This window comes from Triticum urartu, chromosome 7A (genome assembly GCF_056163025.1).
Source record: "Triticum urartu cultivar PI428250 chromosome 7A, HENAU_Tu73, whole genome shotgun sequence".
In the NCBI taxonomy this organism is placed as follows: domain Eukaryota; kingdom Viridiplantae; phylum Streptophyta; class Magnoliopsida; order Poales; family Poaceae; genus Triticum; species Triticum urartu.
The window spans coordinates 51,760,830-51,779,059 of NC_141879.1; the positions used below are offsets into that span (position 1 = coordinate 51,760,830).

The 18,230-nt window shown below is 50.6% G+C and overlaps 2 pseudogenes; one reads left to right on the top strand and one right to left on the bottom strand.

The window, feature by feature from the left end:
• Positions 1-7,986: 7,986 nt before the first annotated feature.
• LOC147957614 (uncharacterized) lies at positions 7,987-13,885 on the bottom strand (annotated as a pseudogene).
• A 654-nt stretch (positions 13,886-14,539) lies between these two features.
• Positions 14,540-15,647, top strand: LOC147957615 (uncharacterized; annotated as a pseudogene).
• The last annotated feature ends 2,583 nt before the right edge of the window (positions 15,648-18,230 follow it).

The following is an 18,230-nucleotide window of genomic DNA, read 5'->3' on the forward strand; positions in this document are numbered from 1 at the left end:
TATCAACCGTTCAACATTGAGATAGACGGAATGCTACAAATGCAGGCTGACAACGCCCGCGATTTCATGACCATCACGACAGACGGCGGCTTCACCCACGCTCCTGTCCATGAGTCGAGTCGAAAGTAGTGATGTGTAGTTCTGAAACATTGATTGGCTCATGTTGTAATTAAACTTTAATGAATTGTATGTCTCTTTGGTTTGGATAGTCGTTCAACTTAGATGTAATCGATGCTATTTATTAGTAGGACCATGAATCGTGCAATTAGTGTCTTGCTTTTCTCTTCCGATCCTTTTGTTGCATACTTATATATTGCTTATGTATGTATTGTCTGTTGTTTGGCTTGTGCATAGAGATGCCGTCGTATGTCGTGTACAAGGGTAAGGTTCCCGGAGTCTACGACGACTGGGAGGAGTGTCAGAGACAGGTTCACCGTTTCAGCGGTAACAGTTACAAAGGGTACACCACTAGGGCGGAGGCCGAATCTAGATACGCCCGCTATCTAGCGGGAGAGAGGAGGGAGCGTTGGAGGAATCGGATGAAGACCAGTTTGATCGCGATGATGCTCATCGTGATGACCGCAGCTCTCTTCTATGTGATGGTAGTTTAGATGATTGATATCGACTTGTAGTGTGAATACAAACTCGATACTCGCGGTCTCGAGACTTGTAATGTTTTATCTTTGTTCGGTCTTTTGAATTCGGAGACTAATATGATGAATTGTATTCGGAGACTAATCTTCTATTGTATTCGATGAATCTGCTGTTGCTGTGTGCTACTGTCTATATTCTGTCAAATAATATATTTTGTAACCTGTGCAAAAATCAGAAAAGTAAAAAAACAAATATTCATACTAATGGCGCATCACCACAAGGTGCGCCATTAATATGCCAAAGGATACTAATGGCGCATCAAGACAGAGTGCGCCATTAGTATGCCAAAGGATACTAATGGCGCATCAAGACAGAGTGCGCCATTAGTATGCCAAGTATACTAATGGCGCATCTATCCGCAGTGCGCCATTAGTGTGCCAAAGCACATGGTTAAATATGGCCCCTGGGAGGCACACTAATGGCGCATGGTGTTATATACTAATGGCGCACTTGGTGGTGCGCCATTAGTATACCAGATACTAATGGCGCACTAGTGGTGCGCCATTAGTAAAAATTACTGGTGGCGTGCTAGTAATGGCGCACCAGTGATGCGCCATTAGTAGGCAAAACTGGTGCACCATTAGTAGGTCTTTTCCTAGTAGTGTGCCCTTGAGTGACCAGCTGAAGCAACTGATCGACCTTCACAAGGCGGCCGAACTGGCCATGAAGGGTCTCATACTCCGGATGTGGCCTGGCGAGCCCCTGCCTGGCAGCTACTTTGGCCTGGTAAAGCGGCTTGTGAATGCCTGCCCACGCTTTGAAGTCATAAAGTGGTCTGTCTGCATTGAAGGTGCGCGCATGGCCTTTGCCCGTGCGAAAGTGCACTGGGCGAAGATGGACGCGAAAATCTGGTGACGGAGGGGCCACCGGAGGGCAAGGAGCATCGCCACCCCGAAAAGTATTATGACAGTGTCCTGAAGGGTGCCTGCCTTGTGGCGGAGGAATGTGCTAAGGATGTAATATTTAAATGAATGTACTCATGTGATCCTGTAATATGAAAACGAGTTCATGTGCGCTATATAACTCTTGTCGATTTAAAATATTACCTTCTGTGCGGCCGTTTATAAAATCTGAGAGTTGGCTAGTCGTCGGCTTCTGGCCCCACGTAACTAATACTGAAGTGTTCGGGATAAATCTTAAACACTCTTTATCCAAAAAAATTGGTCCTTTAAGGAGGTGTTTAGCGCAGCGAATAAGGCAATCAGACTATTCAACTTTATCACTCTCACTTAGCCATAGAAGTCTACAATTTTAAATTTTGGCGAAGCCCCTAGTATTCGGAAGGCCGAACTTGGGGCGCTATATACGCCTAAATCGGACAAGGCCGATTCCTCGCCCGAAGCGGAAAAAATCTTTAAGGATTTGAGACCTCTCGAACAGCGACCAGCTCTCGCCGCATCATGACAGTCAGTTTTCGGCTTTCTCTACTGAAGTGCTCGTCCGGAAGAATCAGGACACAATCGCAGCAGTTCTCCCAGTGCTACCTTAGCCGATATAGCGGAACGTAACATACCAAAACATGGGAGCCGGGCAAACCCAACTATTGACCCAAGACATGATTCGGAGCTGATGCATATAATGCTATAAGTTCGGGGTGCCGCTCTGTCGAAAGTGTTCGGACTTTTCTTGCCGTGTTATGGGGTACACTGAAGCCCCTGGCGCACTGGACGTACCAGAATGTACGGTTGCAATTTTTCGTAAATGAGCAGACAGGGAAAAAAGATGAATAAAGGCAATAATAAGCTAACGTTGTGCATTGTTATTTAAATGATACGTCAAAGCGTATGTATTCAAGTAGTGCAATAAGCAAAAATAGGACTATTTGACATGTCCTATCCAAGGGCAGGCTACGTGTGGGTATGTAAAACAGGTATAGAGATCGTTATCAGAGACCACCTGGGGATTCCCTTGTACGTCAAAGCTTCTTGCTTCCTTGGTGTTTCCTTCTCGTGATGGGTCCAATAATCAGGGTATCGGAGAGGGCCTTCAGAGAATAGGGTCTTGAAAGGAGGAAAATGGTAAAGATATACGGTCCTGAGGCGGTCGAGCCGCATTGTGGGCCGTGCCATAGCCGTGCCTCCGCCTATCCCCATGGTATCTTGAGTGCGTACTTATGGACGCGCGACGCAAATTTCGCCGCTTGACTGGGACCAGGACGGAGGCCAAATTGCTAGGCGAGCTCAGAACGTGTCGGGCGATCCTGTTGCAGGGTACTCCGGACTCGCTTGAAGGTGTCCGGAGGGTTTATCGCCGAATTGGCGGTTTGCCTCAGAAGGCTGCTTTGTACTTCTACTGCGAGGGCTGTAGTGTGCTCCTCCGTACGAAGCAAGCGTTCTGTGTTTCCATTAACTGTTATAACCCCGCGAGGTCCTGGCATTTTGAGTTTGAGGTATGCATAATGCGGTACTGCATTGAATCTGGCGAATGCGGTTCGTCCGAGTAGTGCGTGATAGCCACTTCAGAAGGGGACGACATCGAAGATCAACTCCTCGCTTCGTAAGTTGTCCGGGGATCCGAAGACCAGTTCCAATGTGATTGAGCCCGTGCAACATGCCTCTACACCGGGTATGACACCTTTAAAGGTGTTTTTTGTGGGTTTGATCCTTGAGGGGTCGATACCCATTTTGCGCACTGTATCTTGATAGAGCAGGTTCAGGCTGCAGCCACCGTCCATAAGGACTCGAGCGAGGTGAAATCCGTCGATGATGGGGTCAAGGACCAATGCGGCAGAACCGCCATGATGGATACTGGTAGGGTGGTCCCTGCGATCGAATGTGACTGGACAAGAAGACCATGGGTTGAACTTTGGGGCGACTGGCTCCATCGCATAGACGTCCCTTAGTGCACGCTTCCGTTCCCGCTTGGGAGTATGGGTTGCGTATATCATGTTCACTATTTTCACTTGGGGAGGAAATTTCTTCTGTCCTCCTGTGTTCAGTGGCCGGGGCTCCTCCTCGTCGTCGCTATACAGCCCCTTTTCCTTATTTTCGGCATTCAACTTGCAGCCTGTTTGAACACCCAGCATTCTCTGTTGGTGTGGTTGGCTGGTTTATCGGGGGTGCCATGAATTTGGCACGAGCGATCGAGTATGCGGTCCAAACTGGACGGGCCCGGATTGCTTCTTTTGAACGCCTTTTTCCACTGACCGGATTTAGAGCCATCGAATCCGGCATCGACTGCTGTGTCTTCGGCGTTGTCACCGTTGGTGCGGCGCTTGTGTCTGTAGTCACGTGGCTTGCCGTTGCTATCTCTGGCATCTGAATTGCCATGATTTTTAGATGTGTCGTTGCTGCGAGCCAGCCAGCTGTCCTCGCCCGCACAAAAGAGGGTCATGAGTGTCGTGAGGGCTGCCATGGACTTCGGCTTCTCTTGGCCGAGGTGTCGGGCGAGCCACTCGTCACGGATGTTATGTTTAAATGCCGCTAAGGCCTCGGCATCCGAACAATCGACAATTTGGTTCTTTTTAGTTAGGAACTGAGTGCAGAATTTCCTGGCTGACTCCCTGGGCTGTTGGGTTATGTGACTCAAGTCATCAGCATCCGGTGGTCGCACATAAGTGCCCTGGAAGTTGTCAACGAATGCATCTTCCAAGTTCTCCCAACTGCCAATGGAGTTTGCCGGCGGGCTATTCAGCCAATGCCGAGCCGGTCCTTTGAATTTTAGTGGGAGGTACTTGATGGCATGTAGATCGTCAACGTGGGCCATGTGGATGTGGAGGAGGAAATCATCAATCCATACCGCGGGGTCTGTTGTGATCCATTAATTCGTCGGTGAAGCATGGGGGGGGGGGGGTGCGGCGCCTCTGTGCCGGGCTATATCACGATGCAGTTCGTACGAGTCTTGTCTGCTGTATTCGGCCCGGCCGGATTTGCTTTTAGTATATCCGGCGTGACGGTCGTCGTCACGCGTTGGGGCGTGCCCCCGTGATTGGTAGATCGATCTTGTATGTCCTGCTTTGTTTTCCAACACGTCTCGCAGGTCCTGTGTGTAGCCCCGAGCCTTGGTGTTTTTGTTTGACTGGCGACGGGGTGCGGGCTGGACTTCGGGCTGATATGCCGCTTTGTCTCGGCCATGAGGTGGCCGGTCAGCCGTATCATACGCTGGTAGTGTAGGCTTTAATGCTTCCTCCTTGAGTTGGTTAGCAACCTGCGCTTTGGGTAACTTTTTGTTGGGCGCTCGGGTTCGTATTTCTCGGCTGCCAGGACCTTGGTCCATCTATCCGGTAGCAGATCTTGATCATCTTGAAGCTGCTGGTACTTTTTCTTCAGGCTTTTTGCTGTGGCTATAAGCCGGTGCTTGAAGCGCTCCTGCTCGACGGGATCCTCGGGCACGATGAAATCTTCGTCGCCGAGGCTCACCTCGTCTTCAGAGACGAGCATGTAATTGTCATCCCATGATTCTCCGTTTGTCGCCTGTTCCTTAGGGATCGTATGCCCATCCTCCCGCTCGAAGCCTGGCTGGAGGGGATTGTCTTCGTCTTTGGCACTGTCCGCAGCGTTAGTGTCTCTTGTGCCGGTATCGCTGCTTTTGCTATGGCGGGGCTTAGAGCGGCGTCGATGACGCCGGTGCTTAGATTGCTTCTCGAGGGGATTGTCCTCCATTGCCTTATTTCCATGGCTTTCTTTGGGGGTGTCCACCATGTATATATCATATGATGAGGTGGCTGTCCAGTGCCCTGTGGGCGGTGGTTGCTGTTATTCTCCTGCATCGTCGTCCATACCGTCGTTGTCTTCGGAGTCAAAATCAAGCATGTCGGTTAAGTCGTCGACAGTGGCTATTAAGTGGGTGGTGGGTGGGGAAGGAATTCCTTCGTCGTCCGCTTCCCCTCGAGCCGGGCATATTTCGGCCGAGGGTCTGCTGACAAGGAGAGAGACCTCAATGAATCTAGCACATCGCCCAAGGGCGAGTGCTGAAAAATATCTGCGGAGGTAAACTCCATGATCGGTGCCCAATCAGATTAGATAGGCACGGACGCGGGCGTTTCGGAGCCTGTGGCCGGGGACGAATCCAAGGGTCCGGTAACACAGGTCTCATAGGAGGTGAAGTCAGTATTCGGCTCTATCGCTGTTGAGTGTGTGGCTTCCGTGGCGGGGCCAACCACCCATCCTCGGACGGCACGATCTGCTCCGGATTGAGGGCCGGAGTAGCCACAGGTGTGATCTCCCGAACACCGTCCGACGGCAGAGCTAAGTCATGCTCGTCGTGACTGTGCGGCGCACCTGACATGGGCTCAAATCCGTCGAAGATCAAGTCTCCCTGGATGCCGGCAGTATAGTTCAAGCTTCCAAACCTGGCCTGATGGCCAAGGGCGTAGCTCTCGATCTGCTCCAGATGGCAAAGCGAGTTTGCCCGCAGTACGAAACCGCCTAATACGAAGATCTGTTCGGGGAGAAAAACCTCACCCTGGATCGCATCGTTTTCGATGATCGAAGGAGCCATCAAGACTTTATCGCGACGGCACAGTGGAACTCTCAATGAAAGCACCAATGTCGATGTCAAAACCGGCAGATCTCGGGTAGGGCGTCCCGAACTGTGCGTTTAAGGCTGATGGTAACAGGAGGCGGGGGACACAATGTTTACCCAGGTTCGGGCCCTCACGATGGAGGTAATACCCTACTTCCTGCTTGATTGATCTTGATGATATGAGTATTATAAGAATTAATCTACCACGGTATCGTAGAGGCTAAACCCTAGAAGCTAGCCTATGATTATGATTTTTGTTGCCCTACGGACTAAACCCTCCGGTTTATATAGACCCCGGAGGAGGCTAGGGTTACACAGAGTTGGTTATAAGAGAGGAGATTTACATATCCGAATTGCGAAGCTTGCTTTCCATGCAAAGGAGAGTTCCACCCGGACGCGAGACGAAATATTCAATCTTGTATCTTCATAGTCCAACAGACCGGCCAAAGTATATAGTCCGGTTGTCCGATGACCCTCTAATTCAAGACTGCCTCACCAGGCTTGTGATGTAAAGGAGGAAGTCCCGACCAATGCCAAGAAAGGGGCTAGGTTCCGAAAGGGCCTGAATCCAATTCTCAAGCACGTTCAGAACCTCTTGGAGTACACAACCTCTGAGGAGCTCGTTAACAAAGCCATAAAGGCAAGGCATGGTAATGTCGGGTTGGAAGAGTCAAGCTAGCTAGCACAACCGGAATGGGAGCTCGTCCTGCAATTCCAAATTGATGCCTGATAAGCAATGGATGTGGATTCCAAACAGTGCACTTAGCTGTGCCACTTATGTTCCAAGGCCAAACTTCAATGCACCTTGCCGTCCTCCACCAACAATGCATCATAGGAACTTTGAAGAGAAGCACAGTGCTATGGCTCCCCCGCGTACGTTCAGTCCGTACGTTCAGTCCATGCTTTAACCGTGGACACCAATCCAGGCAAAATTCCTCCCGATGTCTCTAGTTCCAACATGCTTGCCATCCATTCGCTGCTTCTTTCATTCACTTCTCTACTCTAATTCTGTGGTTTCTATTTATTTATCCTCTAACATTCAAACAGAAGAACAACTAAATATGAAACTGTGGATGAACTATTGGGCCCTGCAATAAACTGAGCTGAATAGACTCACATATATAAGAAAAGCATTATACACACAGAAGCAATGGTTGGTGGAGTATTTATGTGTTTGTGTTTTTATTTGCCTGGCAATTCATTCAATTATCGAATGCGTGTGTGTTTTTGTAGCAAACAAGAATGCATATGTTCATGCATTGATTAGATCTTTGAACACTGTCATACATTGAGTTTTTCTATTATGTCTGGCCATATATACAATAGTTTAAAGCCGTGCATATTAATAGATCAAACTCCGTTTAAACAGATAAAAGATGCCTAACTTGGTTGTCCATACATAATAAAAATATAAATTCAAGGGCTCAGCTAATATTTTTTGGGTAAACATGTTCGTCCAAATGGTTTCAAGCTTTAAGAAAAAAAACAATGCGTGACAATATTGTGTAAATTCATTAACTGCGGGTTAGCATCGCCACCACTGTCATCAGGATTTGCGTCGTCTTCGGACTGGTGGAACGGTAGTGGGAGGATGATGCATTGAATTCGGATACAATGATGGGGTGGGTCACGGCTCGAAGCCCCGCCGTGCGAGGGAAGCCATTCGCACCTCCACCTTCTGGTTATTCCCTTTTTCCGGTGAAAGAATGATGGTTCGAATTAGTACGTACAGCTTAAACATCACCAATACAGATGTATAATAAATTATCAGTTGATTCATTTTGTAGAAATGGTGAGTCTCTTCTTTAGTAAGCAACTAAAAAGTTCAACGAGAAGTCAAAAGAAAAAACCCCTGCGAGTTGCTCACAATCATAGGTCATAAGAAATTACAGACTCGAAGCAGTTGAGGCCGTCGAACTCAGGTGTGAACCTGGCCGGCTTGACCTCCCGCTTCCTCTGTGGCTGCGTGCTCTGCTCGACCTTCTCATCCTGCTATATCTTCTTCTTCATCGCATGCTTCCTGATTCTTTTTATTATTTCCTTTTTTTGGGTAACATCCCCGTCCCGTCCCCTGCGTCGCCCCTCCCGCGACGACACGGGGGAAACCCTAGCCGCTGCCCCCAGCGGCCCCCTCCACAACCCTCCACGACCCTCCCCTCGCATAGCCGCCGCCGGAGGGCTCGTCGGTGAAGCCGTCCTGAGCCTGGGGATGGTAGCGGTGGGGCGGATCCGTCTTCCCGCGGCGCTGGTGCTGCGCTCCCTCCCCTCCTCGAGATCTGGCCGCATGTCTCGGGGCGTCCCCTTCGGCTGCTGCTTCTTCCCTTGTCGTCCGGTGTCGCCAACGTGGTGGTCTTCCCCTGACTTTCGGCTTGGGCCATGCTGCTTCTCCCCTGCATTTCCTCGACGGCGCGGCCCAACTCCTCTACTGTGAGTGCTGCTGCCGGCCGGGGTACAGGCGCCGCCGTTTCAGGCAGGCCGGCGTGTCCGGCTACGGCCCTGTTGCTGCTCCCCTGCTATCCCCTGGCGGCGCAGCCCAGCTCCTCTGCTGTGTTGCTGCTACTGGCCGGGGGTGCAGGCACAACCTTTTTGGGCGGGCCAGCGCCTTGCTGGCTGGGGCTCTGCGTGCCTGCCTCATGTAGGTGGGTCGATTTGTCCCCGACGGCATCTGCCTCTAAGCTATGGTGTTAGCTCCGGTTTGGTGGTGTTGAGGTCATGTGGTCGGTCCCGGTGGCAACTGTGTGCCAGCCTGGTGGCGTGGTGGGCGAGTGTGACCACGCAGGGCCTTTTGCCGCCGCTGCTCCGGCCCGTTGTTCCTGGACCTGCGTCTTCCAGTGTCCACGGTTCTACCAGCATCCTCTACCGGTGCGGTTTCGGCCTCGGCGACCCGATAGCTGCGTTCCTTCCGGCTACCTCGGCTCGCCCGTGTCGTGACGACAGGCCCCAGCGGCTCAGATCTGCGTCTTCCAGTTCCTTGCTCGCTGTCATTGCCCACCGGTGTATTGTCTGTTGGGGATATGACTATCAGGTATGACCCGCCCAGGAGGGGCCGGGTCATCCCTATGGTGGTTCATCTCAATGAAGCCCAAGAGCATATTAACAATGGCGGTTCATAGATAGGCTTAGTAGAGGGCCCAAACCCGAAGGGGGCTTAAGGCCCACGGATATAAACTGCCATGTATATAGACTTGTGTTGTAAGGCATGTAAGAGAGGTCACCAAGCCGGATACGTTGTATGAGCTGGCTGGGACTCTGTGGGCCGCAGGGCGTCAACCCATGTATATAAGGGGACGACCCAGCGGCGGCTTAGAACAAGAAACAACAGATCGAGAGCCAGGTTAAACATATTCGCTCCCTAGTCATCGAAACCCTAGCAATACCACCTCCAACTGGATTAGGCTTTTACCTTCACTGTAAGGGGCAGAACATGTATAAAACTCCCCATGTCCTTTGTCATGTTTAACCCCTTTAAGCTAATCTCGTTGCGATGGCTCCACGACTAAGTCCTCACACTAGGACATCTGCCGTGACAATTCCACGACAGTTGGCGCCCACCGCGGAGCTATCACATGATGGTTTCAAGTTCTTAGAGGGCAACTTCGAATGGATCAAGGGATACGCTGTGGGCCGGATGACCAAGAGTCGTCACGGCAAGCTCTACATCAATGACGCAGGCCGGGCCCCCGAGGCCGGCTCAATTGAGTACGGGTACCGGGTCCCTTTCGACGGAATTCACGTCTTCATCGGCAAGATCGGCGAACCGGGACCTGAGCCAGACATCTGCACCGACATCATCGAGATGGCTCAGCGTGCGAGACCCGCCCTGGTTCAGCCCACCATGAATCGTACCTTCGTGGGGTTTATCCATGGAGCAGAACCTGAGGATAGATCGGCATCTGGTGGTGAGACCGTAGTTACTCTGATGGTGAGTCATCCACTGGTGAGACCGAGTCATTGTATCAACTGCAAGACGGCCGGCTTGGGGGCTGTTCTGATGGCGACAATATTCTGGACTCCTGTGAGCCGACGAACCGAGTTGCAATCGTCATGGCTAGTACACAGCCCGTGCAGCACTCGTCGACTACAGTAGAGCTGATTTTCGGGTCAGCAGCCGCAACGGCTGGCGGGGCAGGAGGCCCTGAGCGCCTGCCGGCTCAGGTTTTAACTGACTTGCTGGATAAGCTGACAACACTGTTAACAGCGGTGGTTAACCCGGCGGATCAAGATCAGCATAATGTGGCGATCGCAAAACTGCGTGATGAGATAGCACAGGCCAAGGAAGAGCTAAGCACAGAAAACACTAGGATGGCCGAGGAGCGGGCTGCTTTGGATGCTCAGGCGCAACAGATTCAGTCGCAGTCTTATCGGCTCATGCTAGATCAGAACGCTTCAAACGAAGTCATGAGGAGGAGGCATCAGACTCGTCTGTCCTCGGTTTATGAGGCAAGAAATCTCTTTAACACGCCAGGAGCAGGAACCAGTATGCCGGCAGTGGTAAATCGGGTCGAAGCACCTGGGACGGGTACACCGGTTCAGCCGCGCATGACGGACCTGCCTCGTCAGAACAACAACCCACCGCAGCATGTGCCGACGCCACCGGGTCATTACTCTAACCCTTTGGATAACATGATCGCTGCGGCATCACAATTGGCGGCTCTCCCGGTTGAAGGCGAGTCACCGACGGCAGTTGAAACACGAAGGGCTAGAGAGCTCCTCCAGAAAACACTGGTTCAACAGCAGGCTTATTCTTACAGCCGTGACATGATTCATTCCACCCCCCACCCGAGCCGGAGTTACACCAGGCATATCGATGAACCGGTTGTGTCAAGTAGTGGGTGGAACCATAACCCGCCTCGTGGGCATAACCCGACGGGCGGTGGCGCCGATGCTCTGAATGTAATGGATCAAGGTAGAGCGCGTCGAGAGGCCGAGCTGGCGGCTCAGTATGCGGCTCGTCAACCTACTCCGGTTCGTCCAACCACTTCTATGAAGCCAGGGGTAACCTTTAGAAATTTGGGTGTGACATGCTTTGTACCTGATCTACGTAATGAGCGTCTGCCCAAGGATTTCAAGGGTCCTCGCAAGGTGCCTAACTATACAGCCGATTTACCTCCTGAGGCGTGGATTGAGAGTTATGCGATGGCCATGGAATTGCTAGATGTCAGCGATGCTGCATGTGCTAAATACTTCCCCCTGATGTTGGAGGGAACGACCCACACTTGGTTGAAGGGGCTCCCTGCCAATTTTACTGGGTCATGGGCCGAGTTAAAAGCCTGGTTTATCTAGAATTTCAAGGATACATGCAAGTAGCCCATGTCAATTGTGGATTTAGCCTCCTGTGTCCAAGAAGAAGGTGAGTCGACAACCCATTGAGTGCGCCGGGTCTCAACAATCCTGCACTCGTCGGATCGCATCAATGCCGACTCAGCGGTGTTGATGTTGGAAAAGAATTGCCGTTTCACGCCCCTAAAGCAGAAATTAGGGCGGCTCAAACGCCACTGCAATGACATGGGGACACTGATGGTGGCTCTGGTTAAGTATGCTGACTCTGATGGTACCAAGGACCCCGAGTCTGATGGCGAAAAGCCGGGAAAGGGAAAGAAGAGCAGCAACACCAAGGGGCAGCAGCATAACCCAACGAACCAGGAAGGCAACGGTAAGCGCAAAACTGACAATAGTTTTGACTTTGTGCCTAACACCAATGCGCAGAATAATGATCAATCTCGTAAGGGTAAACCGCCCCCATGGATCGGAGGATCCGGCTTCAATCTTGAACAGATGCTAAATCAACCCTGCCGAAGACATGGAACACGAGAAAGACCGTACGGGCACCTTTGGAAGGATTGTTAGATTATGGAGTACAAGAATTCCAATCTTTTTCAAGACAGTCATGGGCCAGGTGGCAGTTCAGGATCCGGCTCTCATGGACCGGGTTATGACGGTGGCGGCTCTAACTCTGGATTCCAAGGAAATCCAGGTAATCTAGATCCGAAATAGGAACGCGCGCTCATCGGGTTCATCCGTGAGAGCCGGGACATCTTTGCATGGAAACTTTCAGACATGCCAGGTGTACCGAGGGAACTCGCTAAGCACACTCTCAATATTGATCACAAGTTTAAACCGGTCAAGCAGTTCCTTCGTCGCTTCAACGAAGAGAGGTGTAAGGCCATTGGTGAAGAGGTAGCCCGGCTCTTGGCGGCTGGGTTTATTATCGAGGTGTTTCATCCGGAGTGGTTGGCTAACCAGGTACTGGTACTTAAAAAGAACGGCACTTGGCGTATGTGTGTGGACTACACGGATTTAAACAAAGCTTGTCCGGCTGATACTTTTGCTCTCCCTCATATTGATCAGATTATTGATGCTACGACGGGTTGTGAGCGTTTGAGTTTTTTAGATGCTTATTCTGGTTATCATCAGATCAAGATGGCAGTTAAGGACCAGGAGAAGATAACTTTCATAACTCCCTTTGGAGCCTTCTGCCACGTGTCTATGCCTTTTGGGTTCAAGAGTGCCCATGCGACTTATCAGAGGTGTGTGCAGAATTGCCTTCATAATTAAATTGGGCGCAATGCTCATGTTTATGTGGATGATATTATGGTGAAATCCAGAAATAAAGAGACATTGATAGATGATTTGAAGAAAACCTTTGATAATCTCCGGGTTTATAAAATGATGCTTAACCCGGTCAAGTGTGTTTTTAGTGTGCCGGCAGGCAAGCTTTTGGGATTTTTGATGTCTAACAGGGGCATTGAAGCTGATCCAGAGAAGATCAAGGCCATCACTTCTCTGGCTAAACCGGCGTGTGTCAATGACCTGCAACGTTTGGCGGGTCGTATTGCGGCGTTAAGCCCGTTGGGAGAGAAGGCCATCCCTCTGTACCAGATGACGAAAAAGACAGATAATTTTGTCTAGAGTGATGCCGCTAATGCAGCATTTCAGGACTTGAAGAAACAGCTGGCTGAGCCGCCTGTGTCGGTTCTCTCTTCCCTGCTGCATCCCCGACCATGTCCACCTCCACTCCACGCCTTTCCTTGTGCCTGGTTCATTGCTCGTGTTCGACGGCACCCGGTGACGTCCTTCGGCGACAAGTGTAGCCCCACACCCCCTTCCTGATGCGGCGGTTCTGGCCAGCGGCCCGACTTGCTCATCTTCAGACTTCCGACTCGGCGGCTATGGGATTGCTTGGACTCAGGCGAGGGCGAAAGCCCTGCTCAGCTTGCCGATGCTGGCAGCGACGACACCCACCAGTGCCGTTTTTCTTCTTGGAGGCACTGCCATGGCCTTCATTTACGTCCCTCTTCAATCTCAGGTAAAACCCTTGGTTCGGTTTTTCGGATCGGATGGCGACGGCGTCACGGTGTTGTTCTCCTTTTTGAAGGCGCCATCTTGAGCGCTCGCGGTGTCCCCATGGTTTGCTCTGGTGATGTTGGTTGTTGTGGTGGTCTTGGCCTGCCCCTCTACTTCGGGGCTTGTCGGGTTTAGCCGTGTTGTACCCTCTGTTCGGGCCGAGCATCCCCTTTCTCTGTGCTCAGTCCACCATGTCCATGCCTTCTTGCATTCGTGTATTGTGTTGTATCCTTCCTGTACTCATTCTAATTTATTCTATCAATAAAATGATACGCAAGCTTTGCGTATTCACGAAAAAAGGATAGAAGTGTGTCGTACCCTGCACCAGCAATCTCTGTTGGCGACATGCCGAGGATCGAGAAATCCAGGATCTTGGCCATGATCGATCAGCCTAGAGGTGTCAACCGAAATTCCAAGCAAGCTTGCTTTGCCTTGTGTAGCAAGATGGTTCTTCCTTTCAGTTTTGGTCTGTTTGACTCTGTTCTTCTTTCCCACACACATCGTTTGATGTATATAAACGGAGCATGGAGCTGGGAGGGGGGACGCAAGGGGGGTGGGTGAAGGACGCGACAGGGAAGTCCACGGACGCCGATGGGAGACGCCGGCTCTGACTGGCACACCGTTGGAAGCAAAAGCGAAACGACACTATGATGAATGGGTTTGATTGTTTACGGAGTGGGGGACTCAGAGTCAGTCAAGTTTAGGATTGTTTATGGTGAGAGGAGATGTAATGGCTGCGAGATGCACCACTTGGAGTCAGCGATGGGGTGCCGTGTCTGGTGATGGGAAAGCGGCGTGGCAATGTGTCAATAGCTTTGACTATTCGGCAGTTCGGCATGACACCGTCTGGTCCACACTGCTATTTTTTCAGAGAATTTTGAGTGCTTTATTCAACAAAAGCATTTGTCGAGCAATCAGCCAGGAGATGCTGATCAGAAAAACAGGAAGTCTTCCAATTCAACTTTTAGTCGTTTCCAGCATACATGCATGCCGGGCACATAAAAAATGCAAGACAGTTAGCCGATCTAGATATACATTGAATTACAAAAACATCAAAACTATTAGAAACTTCTTCAATTCGAAAAAAATGGGTGCAATGACTGAACGCAAATCATGGCGAGTGTTTCAGAGGTTAATTACCTCCCGGCAATCAGTTTCCATCACTATCTTCTTCAAGCGGTGAAGATTTGCAACAATTACTCCTTCCCATACCGCTGTTGCTTCAGCAATCAGAGGGTGAGTTGTTGGAAAACACCCACGCCGCCCACTGGCTAACTGATGCAGCCTTCGCTCACGATCTCCCTGCTCATGTATCACTTCTCAGATGAATACAGCAGGGTGTCAGTTTGCATAATCTAGCTTGGTATCAGATGCAGAGCCTCTTCGATTCTCGACCCTCCTTCGCTTCCGCTATGAACCGTCTTCTCCGCCGCACCCGCTCGACGGACTTCGACACGCCGGCGTCCAACCACTTCGCCTCGATCTCCGCCGCCGCTCCAGCCTCGGCCGCGGCCAACGCACTCCCAGCTGCGCCCGCCGCGAACCCCGCGCCATGCCGCGCGGCCCTCGTCGATTGGGGCAAGGCCAACGTCCCTGAGGCGCCCACCCCTGCGGCTGCGCCCGTTGGCTCCTCTTCTACCTCGGCACCACGCATGGTCCGCCTCGCTACACCGCCTACCGCGGGTGTCCTCCGCACGGCCAGCAGGCACTCATGTCCCCGCGTCGGGTGGGCTAGGCCGCGCCCTGGTCCCTCACCACGCGCTCGGTGGACTTCGTGGCTCCGACGCTGGCCGCTCTTCCACGGCCGGCCTCCCGCCCTCCATCGCCCACTTCTTCTCTGCCAAACTCCAGCTCGAGTCGGGTAACTATTCCCGTTGGCGCCAGCTCTTCTACACCATCTTCTGCAAGTATGAGGTCCAGCATCATCTCGACGTCGTCGCCGAGCCGCTTGGCCAGAGTGCCACATGGCGCAACGACGACCTGACCATGGTGCTGTGGATATACGGCATGGTTGACGAAGAGCTCCTCGGCGTCGTCGCCACTCCGGCATGCACCGCCTACGACATCTGGAGCTCCACCTCCTCCTTCATGGACAACCAGCCGGGGCGCGCCGTCATCCTCGGCGCCGAGTTCTAAAACCTCATCCAAGGCGATCTCTCCATCGCCGAATACAGCAGGCTGCTCAAGTTTTTTGCTGCCAACATTTACACTCAAACCGCATGCGCTGTATGGTTCTCCAGTACCTGGATCAGGCCTCTACATCTTGAAAACAGGCACCTTCAACACTTGTAGAGCTAAAAGCGAGTATTTACAGGGTAGCATCCTGTGGTATGGGAACATACTGCAATAAGCTTTCCAAGGGGAGTACTGCATCAAGAATTTTCCGATTGCTGCTACATGCCAATACCTACAATTGAACTCCAGTGCTACAAAATATTGCCTACTCATGGTGGACAGGCATTGTAGAATGCCTACTTACTGGAGAAACCTATCGTGCATAAGTGCCTGACAACTGAACAAAAATGCCTACATTCCAGTGGTGTAAATCAAAAACTTGCCCTCCAGTACTGTGAAAAACGTCTATCCTCCCTGGTTGTCAAGTATTGTAAAAACTTGCTTGCTGCTGGAGAAGCTAATACTCTATAAGTGCCATGAGTAGGTCTGATGATAAATAAGCATACAACCCTGCACACCACCACCCCAGCCCTCTGGATGGTAAATAAGATGTTGTTAAAACCCACTAAAACCGACTCCCCCTGAATTTCATGCGCTAGACTAAAAATCGACATGGGTTCCCCTCTGTTCCATGGTGTGTTGCTAACAAAAAAAATGGTGCGTTGCCTGCTACCTCTTGAACACTGCGTTGGATTTCCCCGAAGAGAAGAGAATGATGCAACAAAGTAGCGTAATTATTTCCCTCAGTTTTTGAGAACCAAGGTATCAATCCAATAGGAGGCTGCGCGCGAAGTCCCTAGTACCTGCATAAAACAAATAACTCCTCGCAACCAACACGATAAGAGGTTGTCAATCCCTTCACGGTCACTTACGAAAGTGTAATCTGATAGATATGATAAGCTAATATTTTTGGTATTTTTGTGATAAAGATGCAAAGTAAAATAAAAGAAAAGTAAAAAGCAAAGGAAATAACTAAGTATTGGAAGATTAATATGATGAAGATAGACCCGGGGGCCATAGGTTTCACTAGTGGCTTCTCTCAAGAGCATAAGTATTTTACGGTGGGTGAACGAATTACTGTTGAGTAATTGACAGAATTGAGCATAGTTATGAGAATATCTAGGTATGATCATGTATATACGCTTCACGTCCGAGACAAGTAGACCGACTCCTGCCTGCATCTAGTACTATTACTCCACTCATCGACCGCTATCCATCATGCATCTAGAGTATTAAGTTCATGAAAACAGAGTAACGCCTTAAGCAAGATGATATGATGTAGAGGGATAAATTCATACAATATGATAAAAACCCCATCTTTTTATCCTCGATGGCAACAATACAATACGTGCCTTGCTGCCCCTACTGTCACTGGGAAAGGACACCGCAAGATTGAACTCAAAGCTAAGCACTTCTCCCATTGCAAGAAAAATCAATCTAGTAGGCCAAACCAAACTGATAATTCGAAAAGACTTGTAAAGATAACCAATCATACATAAAAGATTCAGAGAATATTTAAATATTGTTCATAGATAAACTTGATGATAAACCCACAATTCATCGGTCTCAACAGACACACCGCAAAAAGAAGATTATATCGAATAGATCTCCACAAGAGAGGGGAAGAACATTGTATTGAGATCCAAAAAGAGAGAAGAAATCATCTAGCTAATAACTATGGACCCGAAGGTCTAAGGTAAACTACTCACACTTAATCAAAGAGGCTATGGTGTTGATGTAGAAGCCCTCCGTGATGGATACCCCCTCCGGCGGAGCTCCGGAACAGGCCCCAAGATGGGATCTCATGAATACAGAAAGTTGCGGCGGTGAAATTAGGGTTTTGGCTCCGTATCTGATCGTTTGGGGGTACGTAGGTGTATATAGGAGGAAGGAATACGTCGGTGGAGCAACAGGGGCCCCACGAGGGTGGAGGGCGCGCCTGGGGTGGGGGGGGGGGTGGGTGGGCGCGCCCCTACCTCGTGGCCTCCTCCTTTGTTTCTTGACGTAGGGTCCAGGTCTCCTGAATCATGTTCATCGAGAAAATCACGTTCCCGAAGGTTTCATTCTGTTTGGACTCCGTTTGATATTCCTTTTCTTCAAAACCCTAAAATAGGTAAAAAAACAGCAATTCTGGGTTGGGCCTCCGGTTAATAGGTTAGTCTCAAAAATAATATAAAAATGGAAAATAAAGCCTAATAATGTCCAAAACAGTAAATAATATAGCATGGAGGAATTAAAAATTATAGATACGTTGGAGACGTATCATTGACAACAAAAATCGAGATGAAAAAAGGTGTGGATGGTGGGGGATGGCACGCGAGCGACACCCTGATTCCTCCACCCCCCCCCCCCCCCCGCACTATGGGCTCCCTCGCTCGTTGACGTAGATGACGTCGACGCGTCTGTAAAATCCTCATGCCCCGTTCACGAGCTCGAGAGCGAAAAAATGGAGGGTTAGGGCGCGCGTGGCTTACCTTCTCTACCCCAAGGAAACGTAGCAGCTCGCCGCCCCTTCGTCATCCTTTGGGTCACCGGCGCCTCCCCCTTCTCCTTCCGCTTCTCTGCTTGTGGGAGTACCATTCACTCTGGTGGTG